This window comes from Chiloscyllium plagiosum, chromosome 37 (genome assembly GCF_004010195.1).
Source record: "Chiloscyllium plagiosum isolate BGI_BamShark_2017 chromosome 37, ASM401019v2, whole genome shotgun sequence".
Taxonomy (NCBI): Eukaryota; Metazoa; Chordata; class Chondrichthyes; order Orectolobiformes; family Hemiscylliidae; genus Chiloscyllium; species Chiloscyllium plagiosum.
Window position 1 is genome coordinate 31163482 of NC_057746.1, and position 20775 is coordinate 31184256.

At 44.3% G+C, this 20775-nt stretch overlaps 1 protein-coding gene across 1 annotated transcript in view; it reads right to left on the reverse strand.

The window, feature by feature from the left end:
* Window positions 1-492: 492 nt before the first annotated feature.
* The window catches only part of LOC122541475 (proline-rich transmembrane protein 1-like), a 47019-nt gene continuing 26736 nt past the window's right edge, over window positions 493-20775 (reverse strand). Inside the window, exon 4 of the mRNA XM_043678263.1 lies at window positions 493-508. The gene's annotated coding sequence lies outside the window, so the exon portion shown is untranslated. The remainder of the gene's footprint in view (window positions 509-20775) is intronic.

Genomic DNA, 20775 nt, shown 5'->3' on the forward strand with positions numbered 1-20775 from the left:
GAACTCTGTGCCATCATGCATCTTGCAGGCATCAATGTTTCCTTATTTTCATTTTGTTGCAAATTGCTAGAAAAAGCACTGGAGAGCTATTTTTCCCCCATTGCACTCAGGTGTTTTGTAGAGACTGGATCAACGTACAGGTTGAGGAATTTAGATCAAATTGGCTTCTAACGCACACCGTTGATGAAGGGTCAATGAATAGAAAGATCCGATTGCCCCCAGCAGACTGTCAGTGCATTAATACCAGGTGGTAAGTGTTGTACAATAGGGGGCCCTTTAATGGTCTTGGTATGCGGCAGAGTATCCATAGTTGACATACATACAGGAAGCTAACAGGGCCCAGCCAACAACTCACGCAGCTGGGGCATTGGTCTCACTCCTACAGCAAGTGCAACGACCAGGTTAGCGACAGAAGGTGGAGGGTGCAGATGAAACCCCTGGAGCAGAGTTGTAAAGGGGAGGAAGAGCTCCATATTGGCCAAAGTCTCTCCAGCACAAATCCTGCGACCTGCAAAACAAAAAAAAAGGGAGAAAGGACAAGAGCAGTCTGACTCAAAGCACTCAACCTAAACTTCCCCACAGCCAATTAAACAGTTTGGAAATGTGATCATCGCTGTAACGCAGGAAACATGTCAAGCGTGCAACAAATTTCTACAAGGTAACAGGAAGGAGATAATCTGTTACTCTGGTGGTTATTGAAGGATAACTGTTGGCTGAATGTTTCTGCAAAGGAGTAGCCATAAAGCCTTCTATATTCACCTAATAGGCTAAATGGGGCTTCTGTTTAATGTCTAATCTGGGAGATGCTAACATTGCAGTGCTGCCTCAGTGCTGGACATACAAGTTCAGATTGTGCTGCAGTAAAGCAAGTCTGGAACCCACAAACCTCAGACTGACAGGTGACTGTACTGTCACTGAGCCCTGCCACTTTGTCAGGCAGGAGGCTGGTAGAACACAGCAAGCCAGGCAGCATCAGGAGGTGGAGAAGTCAACATTTTGCGTCTAGCCCATATCTGCCACTTGGCTGATCCACTGGTGAAAAGGATCACCTGGCCACACAAATCATTGGAAATAAAACTAAGTGTTCCAAAAGAGAAAATGCTGGAAAATTTCAGCAGGTCTGGCAGAATCTGTAAAGAGAGAAAAGAGCTGACGTTTTGAGTCTAACTGACCCTTTGTCAAAGCTAAAAACAAGGGAGAAATAGGGAGGTATTTATATGAGGCTGAGAGAAGGGGAATCATGGCTCCAGAAGCAAAGGTAACAATAAAGAGATGATAATGACAGTGAGATTACAGGGAGATTAGGATCTGTGAATGACCAAGGCTGAAGCCAGGGCTGTGTGACAAAATATGTGGGGGATGGGTGAAGCAGAGGCAAAATGGAAAACAGGAGAGAAAGGTAGCAAAAGGGGAAGAGGAGAGGAAAAAGATGATGAGAGAGTGGGGAGCGAGAGAAAGAGAGACAATCAAGAAATAAGAGGTACAGAACAGTGAAAAAAAATGTTAAAAGGGTAAATAAAATAAATGAAATAAAATTACGGAGCAGAATGAAAACAGGGGTCAAGATGGGATAATCATCTGAAGTTGTTGAATTCAATGTTGAGACGGGCAGGCTCTTCCCCCTTTGCTACCCTTCTCCCCTATTTTCCATTTTGCCTCTATTTCACCCATCCCCCATATATTTTGTCACATGGCACTGGCTTCAGCCTTGGTCATTCCCAGCTCCTAATCTCCCTGTAATCTCTCTATGCACTGTCATTATCATCTCTTTATTGTTACTTTTGCTTCTGAAGCCATGACTCCCCTTCCCTCAGCCTAGTATAAATACCTCCCTATTTCTCCCTTGTTTTAGCTTTGACAAAGGGTCAGTTAGACTCGAAACGTCAGCTCTTTTCTCTCCTTACAGATGTTGAGATTTTCCAGCATTTTCTCTTTTGGTTTCAGATTCCAGCATCTGCAGTAATTTGCTTTTAAGAAGTATTCCAAATGGATAAATGAAGCGGGAATAGACCCCAGGCGGGGAGGTGAACATGCAAAGTAGGAGCAGGCATGGCCACTCTGCCCTTAAAGATGCTCCTCCATTCATTAAGATGACTTTTTTTTATGTCAAAAATATACTTTATTCATAAAATATTTTAATGATCAATACAATTGGTCATGCCATGCATATGTAAACATTCCATTTCTTTGCATACAGAGACGGAGTAATCATTCCTATATACAGGTCTGTACAATTACTATCCACATATTTAGCTGGGGGGTCAGCAGAGCCCAAATGACTGCGTCGGCACCCTGTGCTTAGGCAGGCACATGTTACATGGTGGTCTTTCCCCACCGTGCCTTGGCGTCAGCTGCCCCAACCTTCAGCGCGTCCCTCAACACGTAGTCCTGGACTTTGGAATGTGCCAGTCTGCAACACTCAGTCGGGGTCAACTCCTTCAGCTGGAACATCAACAGGTTTCGGATCACCCAGAGAGCGTCCTTCACCGAGTTGATGATCCTCCAGGCACTGTTGATGTTCGTCTCGGTGTGCGTCCCGGGGAACAGGCCGTAGAGCACGGAGTCCCGCGTCACGGCGCTGCTCGGGATGAACCTCGACAAACACCACTGCATTCCTCCCCAGACTTCTTTTGCGTAGGCACATTCCAGAAGGAGGTGTGAAGAAGACTTCTTCCAGAAGAAGTCTCGATCCCCCTGCAGCCGCATCGAGGGCAGCATGCGGTGCGGCTGAGAGTCCGGGCATGCATAAAGGATCTCACAGGCAGAGCCCTTCTCACCACCAGCCAAGCCATGTCTTGGTGCTTGTTGGAAAGTTCTGGCGATGAGGCATTCTGCCAAATGGCTTTGACAGTCTCTCAGGGAACCGCTCGATAGGATCCGCCCTCTCCTTTTCCCGAAGGGTCTCAAGGACACTACGTGCTGACCACTTTCTGATGGACTTGTGGTCAAAGGTGTTTTTCTTCATAAACTTCTCCACGAAGGACAGGTGATACGGAACGGTCCAACTACTCGGAGCGTTCCGCGGCAGTGAGGCCAGGCCCATCCTTCGCAACACCGGGGACAGGTAGAACCTCAGTACGTAGTGACACTTGGTGTTTGCGTACCGGGGATCCACGCACAGCTTGATGCAGCCACACACAAAGGTGGCCATCAGGGTGAGGGTGGCATTGGGTGTATTTTTTTCCCCCGTTGCCCAGATCTTTATACATCGAGTCCCTTTAGACCCGGTCCGTCTTTGATCTCCATATAAATTGGAAGATGGCCCAGGTGACTGCAGCGGCACAGGTTCTGGGAATAGGCCAGACCTGTGCCATGTATAATAGCAATGACAGTGCCTCACACCTGATGACCAGGGTTTTTTCCCGTGATGGAGAGCGACCGTAGCTTCCATCTGCCCAGTTTCTGCCTCACTTTGCTGATACGCTCCTCCCAAGACTTGGCGCACACCCCAGCCCTCCCCCGAACCAAATACCCAGCACCTTCAGGTGGTCGGTCCTGGCGGTGAAGGGGATCAAGGATTGGTCGGCCCAGTTCCCGAAGAGCATGGCCTCGCTCTTGCCTCCATTCATTAAGATGATGACTGATCTGATAACGCCACAATCTCACCTCTGCCCGAATACCTATCAGTCCCTGGTTCATCAAGGCTCTGTTTACTTCAGCCTTAAAAATATTCACAGTCTCTGTCTCCTCTGCATTTGGTGAAAGAGAATTCCAAAGACTCACAGCTTCTTTGAAGCAAATTTCCCTCCTCTCTGCCTTAAAGGGGAATTCCTTTATATTTAAACAGAGACTCCTAGTTTTGGAATCTCCCACAAGAGGATACATGCTTTCCACTTCCACCCTGCCAAGGCCCCTCAGGATCTTATATCTTTCAATTAAGTCACCTCTGACCCTTTTGTCAACTCCAGGAGATACTGGCCAAGCCAGCCCAACCTTTGCTCATAAGAGAACCATGCCCTCCAGGTCAAGTAAACTTTCTCCAAACTGTTTCCAAAGCATTTACATCCTCCCTGAAATAAGAAGACTAATACTGTACACAGTATTCCAGCTCATTCTCAACAATGACCTAACATTGTAAGACTATAGACATAGGAGCAGAAGCAGGCCATTCAGCCCATTGAGTCTGCTCCACCATACAATGGAGTTATAACTGGTCTGATAATCCTCAACTCTATATTCCTGCCTTTTCCCCTTAACCCTTGATTAAAATCTAACTATCTGAGCCTTGAATGTACTTAACAATCCAGCCTCGATAAGCCTCTGCAGTAAAGAATTCCACTGTTTCACCACACCCTGAGAGAAGGAATTCCTCCTCATGAATGTCTTAAATGGCCTGACCCCTTATTCTGAGATCATGCCCTCTGGGACAGACTCTCCCACAAGAGCAAACAACCTTTCTGCATCTACTCTGTCAAGTTCCCTTGGCACCTCATATGCTTCAGTAAGGTGTGCTCTTAATCTTCTAAATTCCAATGAGTTCAGGTGCAAACTCCTCAGATGAATCTTCTCTGGACTGCCTCTAATGCCAGAATACCTTTCCTTAGATAAGGGGCCCAAAACTGTTCACAGCATTCCAGCTATGGTCTGACTAGTGCCTGGTATAGTTTTAGGAAGACTTCCCTATTTTATAGTCCATTCCCTTTGAAATAAAGTCCAACATTTCATTTGCTTTCCTTGTTACCAACTGAACTTGTTTACTTTTTTTTTGTAATTCATGAACAAGGATTCTCAAATCCCTCTTTCCTGTAGTCAGCTTCCTCCATTTAAATAATATTCAGCTCCTCTATTCTTCTTGCCAAAGTACACAACCTTACATTTTTCACATTATATGTAATTTGCCAAGATATTGCCCACTCACTTATGTCATCCAGATCTCTCGTTGTATTATCCTCATCACTTGCCTCCAACTTATTTTTGTATCATCTGTAAACTTGGTGATAACTACATTCAATTTCATCATACTCATCATTAATGAAATAATTGTGGCCCCAACACTGATCCCTGCGGCCTGTACAAGTGAAACACAAGTTCCTTACTTTCATATTCACCTCCCCTTGCAACAAGCAATATTATTCTATTAGCTTTCATGATTACTTGCTGTACATACAGACTAACCTTGTGTGATTCATGCACAAGGACATGTCTGCAGTCTCTCATCATTTAGATAACATGTCTCGTTTTTTATTCTTAACCTATCCATATGCATTTGTAACTTCCTTATGTTTCCTTCACAACCTCCTCCCGATCTTTGTAACATTAGCAAACATTTGTCACTTCCTTCAACCAACTCAACATGGCTTTGTGCGTGGGAAATCATGTCTCAGAAACTTGATTGAGTTTTTTGAAGAAGTAACAATGATTGATGAAGGCAGAGCAGTGGACGTTATATGACTTCAGTAAAGCGTTCGACAAGGTTCCCCATGGGAGACTGGTTAGCAAGGTTAGATCTCATACAGGGAGAATTAGCCATTTAGATACAGAACTAGCTCAAAGGGTGTTGGTGAGTTGTTTTTCAGATTAGTGCTGGGTCCACTACTTTTCGTCCACTACTTTACATAAATGATTTGGATGTGAGCTTAAGAGATATAGTTAGTAAGCTTGCAGATGACACCAAAATAGGAGGTGTAGTGGACAGCGAAGAAGGTTACCTCGGATTACAATGGGATCTTGATCAGATGAGCCAATGGACTGAGGATTGGCAGATGAGTTTAATTTAGATAAATGTGAGGTGTTGCATTTTGGGAAAGCAAATCTTAGCAGGACTTATACAGTTAATGGGAAGGTCCTAGGGAGTGTTGCTGAACAAAGATACCCTGGATGAGTTGGTTCGAAGGGTCTGTTTCTGTGCTGTACATCTCTATGACTCTATAACTCATTCACATAAATTGTAAAATAAGGAGGGTCTGGCATTGTTCACTCTATGGTACACCATTCATTACATCTTACCAACCTGTTTTCTAAACAGGTGGCTAAACAAGCCAATATGTTATACCCAACACATGAGTTTGGGATTATGTTCAGCATGGACTGGTGGAACTGAAAGGTTTGTTTCCATGCTAATTGACTCTATAAGCTTTTATCTTCCACAATAATATTTAACGTTGATCAAACGCCTTCTCGAAATCTAAGTACAGTACATCCCTTTTATCCACACCTCAAAGAGCTCCATTAACTTGGTTAAATATGATTTCCCTTTTAAAAAGCTAATGACCTTGATTTTTTTCTGAGTTTCGCTGTTATAGCCTACATCAGACATTAAGCTAAATGGTATGTAGCTTCTTGCTGTCCATCTTCTTCCCTTTTTTGATTAAAGAGTTACATTCGTTATGAGTTCTTACAAACTGTGTGTACTTCATTCCCAGCCAGTGTGGTAATTGATCAGCCCATCATCATGATATGTGGAAGAATGGGATTGTGGTTGATATAGCAGTTTGGATCAGTAATTGGCTTGCTGAAAGAAGACAGAGGGTGGTGGTTGATGGGAAATGTTTATCCTGGAGTCCAGTTACCAGTGGTGTACCGCAAGGGTTGGTGTTGGGTCCACTGCTGTTCGACATTTTTATAAATGACCTGGATGAGGGCGTAGAAGGGTGGGTTAGTGGGCAGCACGGTGGCACAGTGGTTAGCACTGCTGCCTCACAGCGCCATGAGACCCGGGTTCAATTCCCGACTCAGGCGACTGACTGTGTGGAGTTTGCACATTCTCCCTGTGTCTGCGTGGGTTTCCTCCGGGTGCTCCGGTTTCCTCCCACAGTCCAAAGATGTGCAGGTCAGGTGAATTGGCCATGCTAAATTGCCAGTAGTGTTAGGTAAGGGGTAAATGTCGGGGTATGGGTGGGTTTCGCTTCGGCGGGTCAGTGTGGACTTGTTGGGCCGAAGGGCCTGTTTCCACACTGTAAGTAATCTAATCTAGTTAGTAAATTTGCGGACGACACTAAGGTCGGTGGAATTGTGGATAGTGATGAAGGATTTTGTAGGTTACAGAGAGACATAGATAAGCTGCAGAGCTGGGCTGAGAGGTGGCAAATGGAGTTTAATGCGGACAAGTGTGAGGTGATTCACTTTATTCGGAGTAATCGGAATGCAAAGTACTGGGCTAATGGTAAGATTCTCGGTAGTGTAGATGAGCAGAGAGATCTTGGTATCCAGGTACACAGATCCTTGAAAGTTCGTACATGGAATAGTGTAGGTTAGATGGGCTTCAGATTCGTAAGACAGGTCGGCGCAACATCGAGGGCCGAAGGGCCTGTACTGCGCTGTAATGTTCAATGTTCTATGTTCTATGTCAAAGCTGGATAATGTCAGAATTAAAGCAGGGCATTTGCATGCTCCTCCACACGATAACTACAACAACGTTTACAACTGCGGAATCACCTTCAACCCCCTGCTGTCTAGAATTTTTGGAATAGAAGCATTTTTGATTACAAGTGAAATCCCCAGCTCATCAATCCCAATATCTGAGTTGGTCAGTCCACTGAGGAATGACAATAGGCTACTTAGACAGTCATTGATCTTGTCCATTCTAGGCTGGGGTAGCTCAGATACTTCCACCAGAACTTGAGAGGAATAAGGTTGATAGCTGGCTTCGCTGTAAAGCTAAGAGTTTCACTAACATAGGTTGCTGAAGAGGGTAATGTCTATTTTTCACGCTGCTCCTTTGGAGAACAAGTAGGAGAATTCTCAGACCGATTAACAGTATGCTCTATGACCAATTGGCTGATAAAGAATGGCTACTACTCAGGAAGAGTTTGTATGGGTGCCCACAAACTGAACAGTGAGCTGAAAGGAAGGACCCTGCTCTCACAAGGCAAGAGTATCCCTCTTATTGTTAACACAGATCTCAGAGCCAGTAATCACTAGCAGGGAGATTCAAACCCTGCACTTTGGAATTCAGAGACAGAAATGTTAGCTCCAGCACTACCACCTACTGATCCTCTAGGGATGCACTTGAGAAGGTGATCAGCAGCTTACCTGCAGAGAAAGGCACGAAGGCATCCTTATTCACTAACCTCCCCTTAACATCCAGACAGTGAACCCAAGTGAACTCATCCAGCTTCCCCCATTGGGGTTTATTGGAAAGCACGGAGATGAGCAATGGGAAAGCACACAATCCCTGGGGAAAGGTGGGGAAGAAAAGGGAAGTCAGCCTGGTGACCAATCTCTGGTGACACACTTACATGGTTACTAAGCTGATGATATCATAGTAGGTCGCTCCGTTGCTATGGTTATGTGACAGCTCTGCCGTTGCTACGATGGTATTGTTTCGACTTGCAGACAAAATTTATTCTTAACTTTATCAGTGTTCTTAGTTTGAGACCACTTCAGGGTTACAGCTCATACTCAATGTTGGCACTGTAACAGAGAATGGAGCGGTATCTAATGGGGGAAGGGTCGCATTTGGCTCAGTTGGCTGGGCAGTTGGCTAATGATGCCAACAGTGTGGGTTCAATTCCAAACCAGTTGAGGATACCCTTCAGTCCCACCAATCCCACTTTCCTTCTCAACCTCTCCTCTCACTTGAGGTATAGTGACCTTTAGATTAAACCATCACCAATCATCCCCCTCTTTTATCGTTTAAGGTGCTACCTTTTAAAATTGCCAATTAAAAGTCAATGCGATGTTCAAAGACCCTTAAAGAATTACAAACTGTAAAACTGTAGCGAGTTTTATTATTGACACAGAAGCTGTTCTGGGGTGCTATGGTAGCTTAGTGCTTAGCACTGCTGCCTCACAGCACCAGGGACCTGGGTTCAATTCGCACCAGGGCAACTGTCTGTGTGGGTTTCTTCTGGGTGCTCCGGTTTCCTCCTGCAATCCAAAGGTGTGCAGATTAGATGGATTGGCCATAGTGTGTAAGGTGCATTAGTTAGGGGAAATGGGTCTGGGTGGGTTACTCTTTGGAGGGTCAGTGTGGACCTTTCAGGCCTATTTTCACACTGTAGATAATCTAATCAATGATAACAAATCATTAATATAAAAGCAAAATACTGTACGTGCCAGCAAACTGGAATTAAAAAAAAGATACTCAGCAAACCTGGCAGCATCTGTGAACTTGAGTTAATATTTCAGGCCTAGTTAGATGAAAGGTCATAAGTAAAAGACTAAAGAATGTCACTGAAAATTTTTAAAAAATACTTTAAGAGAGCCCACAGAGCCAAGGGAAAAAAAAGTTTATTTTGAAGTATGATGCATGATATATTTTGTCATAATGTTCATGATGGCAACCAATTTGTACTGAATAAGAATCGATGGAGATAAATATTTTGATAATCTGCTTCTTGGTGATTTTATCTGAGGGATCAGTATTCAGCTGAAACCCTTTAAAAACATGTCACAAGATGTTTCTTTTCCACCTAAGAGAGTAGACGGGGAGTTCAGATGAAAGCTGATTGATCTGAAACATTAATCCTGCTTCTCTCTTCTCAGAACATGCCAGACATGTTGAATATTTCCAGCACTTTCTGCTTTCATTCAATATCCAAGCAGACAGGGCCCACAATTATTGTCTCACACGGAGATAGCTGGTTGCATTAAAAAGCAGCTCATTATTTAAAAGAAATAGAAATTAATTTTAGACAAAATAACTTAGAGGTGAGAACTGAAGACTTGGGCACATTTAATGACCCGGTATCCTGGGCATCTGATGACCACGTGAACGACGTCTGATTCCTCTCTGTGCTGAGAAACACACATTGGGGTTTCAATGGGAACCATAGAATCACATTATGAAGATGGGCAGAATATGAGGTCCCTTAGCTTAGATTACTTACAGTGTGGAAACAGACCCTTTGGCCCAACAAGTCCACACCAACGCGCAACCCACTCAGACCCATTCCCCTACATTTATCCCTTCACCTAACACTATGGGCAATTTAGCATGGCCAATTCACCTAACCTGCACATTTTTGGACTGTAGGAGGAAACCGGAGCACCCGGAGGAAACCCACGCAGATACGGGGAGAATTGCAAACTCCACACAGTCAGTTGCCTGAGGCAGGAATTGAACCCGGATCTCTGGTACTGTGAGGCAGCAGTGCTAACCACTGTGCCACCGTGCTGCCCACTTAGATGTAAAGAGATCTCCCATAACATAGACTTACATTCCATCCATTCTAGAATGGGCAGAGTGGCCTAGAGTGCAGTCACCAGCCTGAGATATGGAGAGCAGTGGATCAGTGACGCCAAGGGGAGTATAACTCTGGAGAGAAGACTTTTTTCTGGGGCCCCTCAAACAGTTATCCAATTGCCCTCTGAAAGCTACTGAACCATTCCAGATTGTTGCTGAGTATAGAAGATTTCTTTTCATGTCACTTTTGGCTCTTTCATCAATTCCCTTTAATCAGAATCCTCAATTCCTTTGGTGATTCCATCAATGCAAATAGTTATTTTTCTCCTGACCTCCTCTGCTCAGACCCTGAACAATTTTGAATGCCTCTTCTCAGCTTCCATTCTCAGTGGATTAGTGCTTCTCTAGGCTGCCCACGTAGATAAACTAACACATAAAGAAGATTTGCTGGAACAGTTGCTTTCCTTGTAGCTTCACCACAATCTGTCAGCTGTGAAGTGTCGCTGCCAGGTATCTGCTTACATTTGACCTCAATTTGTGAAGTGTTCTTCGGCTGAGATGCATGATGAATGTTCATGTGGTACGTCTTTTGAATAATCCACATTCTGTGGGAGTGAAGCACCCTCCTAATCTCTCACCCACCAACACTTTCTGGAGGGTAGTGTGGGAAAAGATTTGCTAACCTACGATAGGCCTACAAAAGCAAAATTGGCCAAAGTGTACCAGAACACCCAGAATTCCCGAGCAGCTCTGCGCGCAGACAAAGGAATACACTTTAAGCTCCCATGGACATGACAGATATGTCAAAGTCCTAAGGGCAGTTTTACAATCCAGCAATACCAAAGCCACACAAAGAGCAGGTCAGACAGAGAGGCACCAGCAAGGACATGCTCCAGGAACAGGACAATGGAAGCACCTCACCACCTCAGAGGAGACATTAACATCTACCTGTGAAGAGGAATGGAACTGTTGATACTGTCAGGATGTTGCATTGTGTGAAGAAACAGGACATTCATCCCATAAACTGTTTTCCAATTAGCATCCTTGCAACTAAATTACTTCATGTCCAGAAACATTGTAGTTTGCCATTTCTTGATCAGTGTCATTGTGCAGCATTACTATAAAACTGGTCTCATCCTCAGCTCTGGGAGGAGAAATCTGATCTACCTGTGCAGACTGTCAGTTCTGTGTCAGCCTAGGTCAATTCGTTTCCAGCAATACCGCTTGCAATAAACTGTTTTGTCAATTTCATTTCGAGCTGTGTTTTGTGATCTCTAACCTATTGGGCAAATTTCTCTGACAAGTAGGGCCTGCAACCTGGTAAAAATATGTAAATGTCCAGCATCGAGAAAATCACGAAACATCCTGAACTTTCACAGCAGCATTATCAAACTAAATTTATGTCAATTGGAGGGATTGTAAAATTTTCATCCTTCCTTTCAAACCTTGGCATTGCCCAAACCTTATCCCATTCCCCTCCTCACCCGCTATCTCTTTTATCTGCTATAGTCCCACAACCCTCAGAGATATGTGAATTCATCAAATTCTGCTTGGAATCATAGAATCCCTACAGTGTGGAAGCAAGACTCTTGGCTCATTGAGTTCCCACTGAGCACCCCACCCCCACCCCTGTAACTCTGCATTTTTGCATGGCCAATCCACTAGCATGGCCAATCCACCTGGGCAACTTAGCATGGCCAAACCACCTAGTCTACACTTCCTTGGACTGTGGGAGGAAACCAGAACCAATCCTGGCGGTGTAAACTCCACACAGACAACCACCCAAGGCTGGAATTGAACCCAAGCCGGGGAGCACTGTAAGACAGTAGTGCTAACCACTGAGACACTTTCTTGTTCAGCCCTAGCCTTTGTGGCTTCATTTTGGGTAGAGATCTCAATTACTGGACTTGCTAAACTGTAGATGTTTTTTCTCCAGAACACAATCACCTTTTGGTGTCTGTTTCCTTCTTGAAAACATTCTTTAAAGCTAACTATTTGGCCAAAACTTGTTCTTCCATCCTGATGTCTCTCTAGGTGGCCTAGTATCATATAACAAAACTCTGTGAAGCACTCGGTATATTTCATTATGTTAAGTACAAGTTCCTATTGTCGTAGGAGGACAGGCGACTAACTGCTATCCATAGAGGTAGGCTTTAATCTGTGTCTACAAAGAGGAAAGAGTGAGTGAGAGGGTGAAGAGACTGAGAGCATTTGGAAGGGCTTAGGACCCAGGTGACAGAAGGTAATGGTGGTATGAAAGTGCTGTAAAATGCATGAGTGATCAGATTTGGAAGAACCCAATATTGGCACTGTTACCTGCAAGTAATGCAAAGCCCTGGCAATGCTTTTCACCAGCTGCTCCAGCAAATCTTTATGTGTTCATCTGACTGGCACCTCATGTCAGGTGCCTTGGGATTGTTTACTGCCTAAAAGCTGCCATGTTACTGCAAATTGCTGTTGTTTGTTGTTGTATCTGAAGATGAGCTTACATTACTGAAAAATTGAACTCTGAATCTTGTCGGGACATCTGCTTACTTATAAAAGCAAAATGGTAAGAGGATGGTTTAAGTGCCAATATAAAAACACAAGTGATAGGACCATGTGTAAGCTATAGGTTCCCTGGAAACTACTGTCTCCAGCTCAACAAGTTCTTAATCAATCTTATTGCATCATAGCCTGGATTTCCACTCCCGAATTAAGCATATCTAGTGAGGAATTTTCTTGGCTCCCCACGTTTTTCTCAGGAGGAAAGGAGAGATATTTCTTCCAAGGAGTGGGTATAGAATGGAATTGACTTGTCATCAATTAGTGGTGGCCAAAATGATTAGCAAGATGGATTGATTAAAAGGTCTGCCCCAGTTGTCTGTGCCTTCTTCATTCACACTGTGGATGTCAGTGGCCGGATCAGTGTTTATTGCCTATCCCTTGAGAAGCCCCTTGAGAAGGTGATGGTGAGCTGCCTTCTTCAACAGTCCAAATGCTGCAGGTAGACCCACAATGCCCTGAGAAAGGAAGTTCCAGGACTTTGACCCAGCAGTACTGTTGGAATGGCCATCTCTTTCCAAGACTGGATGGTGAGTGGCATGGAGGGGACCTTTCAGTTGTTAGTTTCCCTGTGCATCTGCTGCCCTTGTCCTTCTGGAAGTGGTCATGGGTTTGGAAGGAGCTGTCTGGGGAGCCTTGGTGAATTTCTGTAGGACATTTTGTTTGGAGTGCACACTGAGCATTGGTGGTGCAGGGAGTGGTTGTTTGCCAGTGTGGTGTCTATTATTCAGGCTGCTTTGTCCTTGAACAGCCTCCAGCTTCTTGAATGTGTTTAGAGCTACATTCATCTAGGAAAGTGGACAGTATTCCATCACGCTTGTGTTTTATAGATAGTGGACAGGTTTTGAGAAGTCTGGAGGTGAGTCACTTGCTGCAGGGTTCCTAGCTGTTGTGGTCACTGTAGTTATATGGCTAGTCAGTTCTGATATTAGTCAATGGTAACCCTGAGGAGATCAATGGTAGGGAACTCATAGATGGTAATGCCATCAAATGTCAAGGGGTGATAAATAAATTCTGTCTTGGAGACAGGACCCATAGGCCCAATATGTTGCATCCATCTTATATAGCCAATATCAATTTTTACACTTACTGACACTTTTGAGGAACAAATTTTTTTTTAACCATTTATCAACCTAATCCTAGATTCTATGAGTATCAACCTAATCCTAGAATCATGGAAACTTTTCAGTGTGGCAGCAGGCCATTTGATCCTCTGATGAGCAAATAAAGTGTATATTTAGAAAAGGCATATGGCACGTCATCTTCTGAATGGTCTATTTGGGTCCCTTCCATTACTAACAGTGGTCATTGCTGTAGATCCTTGCACTAGAGCCCTCAGTGGCTGACTTATTGGACCCCGTCCACTGGGAATTCCACTAGCTGCAAAATGAGGGTTCTGTTGTTGATAGTGGAAGCCCCATCTTGCAATGGCCCACATTTGAGCCATTTCCTGCTTGCATCTGTCTGTCTGTAGCCAGCTGATTAGGAGGAGAATTGTTTATCTGGTCGCTTTGTGCTGCTTTGATGGTTTGGCTCAACTGGTTGAGGTATTCTGGGTTTGGATCACTAAAGTTGGGTTCTTCTGAATATACCATGTAAAACCCTCCTGATTTTTGAAGACCTCCTGATATAGCATGTTAGGCAGTTTTTTTCCCACCTTGAAGTATAGTCTTTCTTCAAGCGGATGGTATCCCTGGGCTATATTAGACCTCCAATCTCATCGCACACTGAAACTGTGATGCTGCCAGTTTTATCAGCTACTTTGCACAATCTCTCTTCTTGTCCATCTTTAGTTTTGGTAACTTGACCTATTTCCAGAACAGTTAAGATGATATTTGCATTTTTCATTCCTGGCTTATCGCCTTTTACAAAAAAATGCGTGTGTGCCGTTGGCCGTGGTCATGGCGATTGTGAACATTTGCTGACACACAGTGCAACACAAAGCATCCCACGGGAAGTGGGGGGGGGGGGGGGGGGGGGGAGGTGGAAGGGGATGCCTATTTCCAGAACAGTTAAGATGACATTTGCATTTTTCATTCCTGGCTTATCGTCTTTTACAAAAAAATGCGTGTGTGCTGTTGGCCGTGGTGATGGCGATTGTGAACATTTGCTGACACACAGTGCAACACAAAGCATCCCACGGGAAGGGTGGGGGGGTGGAAGGCGATGCTGGCTGGAGTCCTGGCTCCATGTTCAGAAGGCCATCTGTTGTGAGGGCACCTTCTCACGCAAAGGGATAGAGTGAGATAGAGAGTGTGAGGGAGAGAGAGAGAGAAAGAGAACAAAGAAGACTTATTTCATTGTGGACTGTTTCACAGAGGAATGGAGTGATTCCATTTTTGAGGAGTCTACAAATGGTGCTGAACACTGTGGGACAAAGGACGCAACAAGTTAAGGGATATGTGTGTGATTTGTGGGGAGCAGGTAACTCACCTCCTGACTTCCCAAAGCCTGTCCACCAACAACAAGGCACAAGTTAGGAGTGTGAGGGAGTGTGATGCACTGCAGAAATTCACCAGAGATCCTCAGACAGAACCTTGCATATCCATAATCACTTCCATCTCGAAAGACAAGGACAGCAGATGCATGGTAACATGACCACTTTCCAATTCCACTCCACGCTACTCACAATTCTGGAAAAACTTCCATGTTGCAGAGTCAAAATCCTGGAATTCCCTTTCTAAGGGCATTGTGGCTCAACCCACAGCTCATGGACTGCAGCGGTTCAAGAAGGCAGCTCACCCCCACCTTCTCAAGGGGCAATTAGGGATGGGCAATAGGTGGTGGCCCAGCCAGAGACACCCATATCTCACAAATGAATCAATTTTAAAAATGTACCTGTAGGAGGAAAATAATTATGATTTATGATGGGGTCTTGGCCCCTTTAAGTACTTGGTTTATCTGCAAGGTGTTTTATAGTAAAGCATCTTGCCTCCACTAACTGATCACATGACCACGTTACCTTGGAGATAAACAATAGAATAGCAAAGGAGAAGGGCACAAAATGATTATTACAGGGGTCAGCAGATTGGGAGTATCTTTTTTGGTATTTAGAGCAATCTGCCTGCAGATCAAGGAACATCTCTTTCCCGCAGAATTCCCTTAACATTTGTTGTGCTGGCTTGAGGGGTTTAAATGTTTTGTTAAATGAAGGATTCCGAATGGTGATTAGATTTCTGAGATAGCCAGGCTGAGAAGAGAGATAGAGAGTTCTAGATATAACAGCCCAGAGCTATATAATACAGGAACCAGGGACCCAAAAAGCTAGCTCCACTACTGTTGAACCAAGAGTTAGTAACCATGGGACATTTGGGGGAGATTTGAGGGGAAAACATTTCCGGAAGTAATTTAAAGGCATTTATATGAATCTTCTAATCAGGATGCAGACTAAGTGGATAATCCGCCAAATGTTGCTGTGTATCTGACTTGAATTTAGGGGAGTAAGTCAAATAGGTGTCAAAGGAAATTGACATTTTGAGTTTGGTTTAGATGGTAACTGTGGTCATCATTCCTTTAGCACCAGCAATGTAGCTGACTATTTCCACTTGAGTGTGGTCATGAATATTGGCATTGATTCTGTTCATTAATTCTTTTGATTTAAACCATGGCTTAATTTTTTTTTCAGTAGTTCTGACCCAAGATGTTCACTCTGATCTCTCTCTGCACAGATGTTGCCAGACCTGCTGAGCTTTTCCAGCAACTTCTGTTTATGTTTCTGATTTACAGCATCCGCAATTCTTTCGGTTTTTCTTTTTGTAAATACCTGGGCTGTTGGATTTCAATAAATAGACATCCTTGATCTCCACCGAGACTCGAACATTCTGAAAGCCGGGAAGTGAAAAGGACAGAGGGGATTCAAAACGCAGACACCAATGATGATGTTCCTTCTCAGATGCTGCCAGACCTGCTGAGCTTCTCCAGCACCTTCTGTTTTTGTGCAGACGCCATCAGGCTGGGGTTGATGAGATAGCTCTTTCGAAGAGCTGACAATGACCCAATGATCCAAGCGGTCTCCTCCTGTCTCACGTCATTCACAGGTTCTACAGGGCATGACTTGCTGCCTGGGCATTGCTGCTACTGCTGAAGACCCAGCCACCGTTTCACCAGATGTACCAGTCAGCAGCTTGGAAGCCACTTACCCTAACCATCTCAACGGTCATCCCTGCCTCAAAGCATGTGGCCTGGCATCCATCCATGATACCCCTCACCTTCTAGCCTCATCAAAATTGACAATTCCCACTGAAACAAATATGTGCATTTCTCTAGCACCTCTGACAACAGGATATCCAAAGTGAAGTATGGTACAACAGGTGAGGGATTCACCTTGAAGCGCAGTAACATAGGGAAGCAGAGAAACCAATTAACACACAGCTGGCTCTCACCAACAGCACTGTGGTCATGACCGGATGATCTGTTTAGTTTTGTGATGCTGCTGGAGGACTCCAAGAGCACCAGGGAGAATTGCCCTGCTCATTCATGAGAAAGTATGGAATCCATACCATCACCTGAGACAGCAGGTAAGGGCTTAATTCAACATCTCTTTCAGAGGACAGGAACCTCTGACAATGCTGCACATTTCTCTAAATTTCTCTGCTCAAGTGCCTTCATCGGTACAACGTTTTGATGCAAACACAACAATACCACTCATTGAGCCATCACCATCGGAGACAATGGTATTACTCATTGTACTGTTAAGGAAGTTGGAGAAGGTGCTGTTAAGGGTATTAAGGTGGCTCCGTGGTTAGCACCACTGCTTCACAGCATCAGGGACCCAGGTTCGATTCCACTCTTGGGCAACCGGCTGTGTGGAGTTTGCACATTCTCCCCGTGTCTGTGTGAGTTTCCTTCAGGTCCTCCAGTTTCCTCCCACATTCCAAACCTGTACAGGTTAGGTGGATGCTAAACTGCCCTTTGTGTCCAGGGATGTGCAGGCTAAGTGGATTGGCCATGGGAAATGCAGGGTTGCAGAGATAGGGAAGAAGTGTGGGTTGGGTTGGAGTGGGGTGCTCTTTGGAGGGGCAGTGTGAACTCAATGATCCAAATGGCCTGTTCCTACACTACAGCAGCTTTATGACTATCCTCTAAGATTAAGTTAAGATGTAGCAGTGAGCTCAAAGGTATTTAATATTCTTATGAGAGGTATTCAATTTAATTAGATTACATTACAATGTGGGAACAGGCCCTTCGGCCCAACATGTCACACCGACCCGCCAAAGCGTAACCCACCCATACCCCTACATTTACCCCTTACCTAACACTACGGGCAATTTAGCATGGCCAATTCACCTAACCTGCACATCTTTGTGACTGTGGGAGGAAACCGGAGCACCCGGAGGAAACCCACGCAGACACGGGGAGAACGTTCAAACTCCACACAGTCAGTCGCCTGAGGCGGGAATTGAACCCGGGTCTCTGGCGCTGTGAGGCAGCAGTGCTAACCACTGTGCCGCCGTGCCACCCACTAATCTTTGTTCTTTTCTCAGACGTCAAAAGATTGCAGCCCTTTGAACATGAACTTTGGAAATTGATCCACTGCCAAGTCTGAACCTGAACCATATTTCAAAGGATCCTGGGTAAAATGGCGCAGTGTTGGCCAACACATTGGCTCCTCTTGTTCTGTGGCAAACTTTTGAATATTTTTGCCGTTTTGTTTTCTTTCTTGCAAAGAATTCGATAAAATCTGTAAGGGTTAACTTTTATTTCACAACATTGGTTTTATTGAAAGACATGAAATCTTATGTGCATTCGTCTACCCTATTCCTCAAACCAGGCCCCGAAGGTGAAGTTGGCAAATTATTCAAGCTTCAGTCGCTGTCGTTCACTTGCAATAACCTTGAGAGGCGGCAATGTTTATTCAGTGACAAAACCAAATCTGACAGCAGCCGAACTTGCAAAAACAAAATTGAAAAGTACATCCAGGGATAAAGTGAAAAGCAAACAAAAAGCAAATCAGAGCAGGACTTATTCACTTAATAGTAAGATCCTGGTGTGTGTTGCTGAACAAAGAGACCTTGGAGTGCGGGTTCCTAGCTCCTTGAAAGTGGAGTCGCAGGTAGCTAGGATTGTGAAGAAGGCATTTGGTATGCTTTCTTTTATTGGTCAGAGCACTGAGTTCAGGAGTTGAGAGGTTATGTTGCGGCTGTACAGGACATTGGTTATGCCACTGTTGGAATATTGCATGCAATTCTGGTCTCTTTCCTATTGGAAGGATGGTCTGAAACTTGAAAGGGTTCAGAAAAGATTTACAAAGACATTGCCAGGGCTGGAGAGCTTTGAGCTATAAGGAGAGGCTGAATAGGCTGGGGCTGTTTTATCTGGAGTGTTGGAGGCTGAGGGGAGACCTTTTAGAGGTTTATAAAATTATGAGGGGCATGGATAGGATAAATAGACAAACTCTTTTCTCTGGGATGGGGGAGTCCAGAACTAGAGGGCATAGCTTTAGGGTGAGAGGGGAAAGATATAAAAGAGACATAAAGGGCAACTTTTTCACACAGAGGGTGGTACGTGTATGGAATGAGCTGCCAGATGATGTGGTGGAGGCTGGTACAATTGGAACATTTAAGAGGCATTTGGATGGGTATATGAATAGGAAGGGTTTGGAGGGATATGGGCCGGGTGCTGGCAGGTGGGACTAGATTGTGTTGGGATATCTGGTCGGCATGGACGGGTTGGACCGAAGGGTCTGTTTCCATGCTGTATATTTCTTTGACACAATTACTGTATAAACAGATTTGGTGAGGGAGCTGGTGCTGGGGTAAAATATTTATATAGAGAAATCTTGAAAAAGGTTGGCCTGAATCATCAACCATGCGTGTACTTTCCCTCCTCCCAGGAGGTGGGTGGTCAATTTAAAATACGTCACTAGCAGTCACTGGATAATGCAGAACTTAAATACTGATGAACACACAGACACATTGCTGAAAGGTTCTATTTAGATTCACCAGGATAAATGCAAGTCTGCCAAATTTTAATTTACCACAATAATTTAAAGTACAGAAGAAAAGTGTTAGTTGGTTGGTGAACTCTAGTTGGCTGAGATGTTGATTTTAAAAAACTCAGTAGGGACTATGGATTCTCCAAAGATGCTGGTAACAAACAAAACTTTATTTTTAAAAGTCATGATTTGGAGATGCCGGTGTTGGACTGGGGTGTACAAAGTTAAAAATCACACAACACCAGGTTATAGTCCAACAGGTTTAATTGGAAATTGGGTGCTTCCAATGAAACCTGTTGGGCTATAACCTGGTGTGGTGTGATTTTTAACTTTATTTTTAAAATGTATTCTTTCTCGTTGCAAAGAACAGGTCCCTGTATACGATCGTATGTCACTTCTAATATAAATAAACCATTGTTTGGGCTAAACAAATCATCTTTAATTCATTATTATGAGCACACTCAAGCTTGAGCAGCAAGTGATGCCCAATTGTAGATACTGGTTGAGGGATAAATAGTGACCAGGAAGGTGGTGGGGTGAGGGAATTGTAAATCCCCTCCTCTTCCTCAAAATAGCCCAGACAGACAGACAGACAAGCATTCTCTCAGTACTGCACTGGGTGATCAGTGGTCTTGTACCTGGATATTTCTGTTTATTTTACCATGGCCGGGATTCTTAAAGGGCTCCTGATAGAAAAAATGTCTCTACTTTGAAAAGTGGGCATACTCCTCTGTAAAGATGATTTGCAGCTGAGAGCCTCCATTTACAAAGGATCCTGCATGACAATTACTGGAAGTGCCCCACAGCTATTTTAAATTATTGCCACAAAGAAAAATAAATCAGCTATTGCTACTTTTTAAAATAGGAGAATTTAGTTCAATCATGTGGTAACTTGAAGGAAAGAATTCTGGGTAATCCAAGATGGAGGATGGGAAAAATTTCTGGCTATAAGAGCTGCTCCTTTTTTTTGAGGTATTTTAGGTGCTGGAGGTGATTTCCTCGAATTCCAGGAGCAGCAGTTACTGTTTTATATGCTGTTGCATTGTTTTGAAACTTTGGGAAAAAGTCAAAACAACAGCAGTTTAAAAGGGAGAAGAGCAGACAAAGGAAGCACATGGTGAGGACAGTGCAGGAGAGAGAGTGAGAGCGCGCGTGCGCGCGCGCGCACACACACACACACACACACACACACACACGCACACGCACAGTTACTGCCTTTGCTGTTTGAATT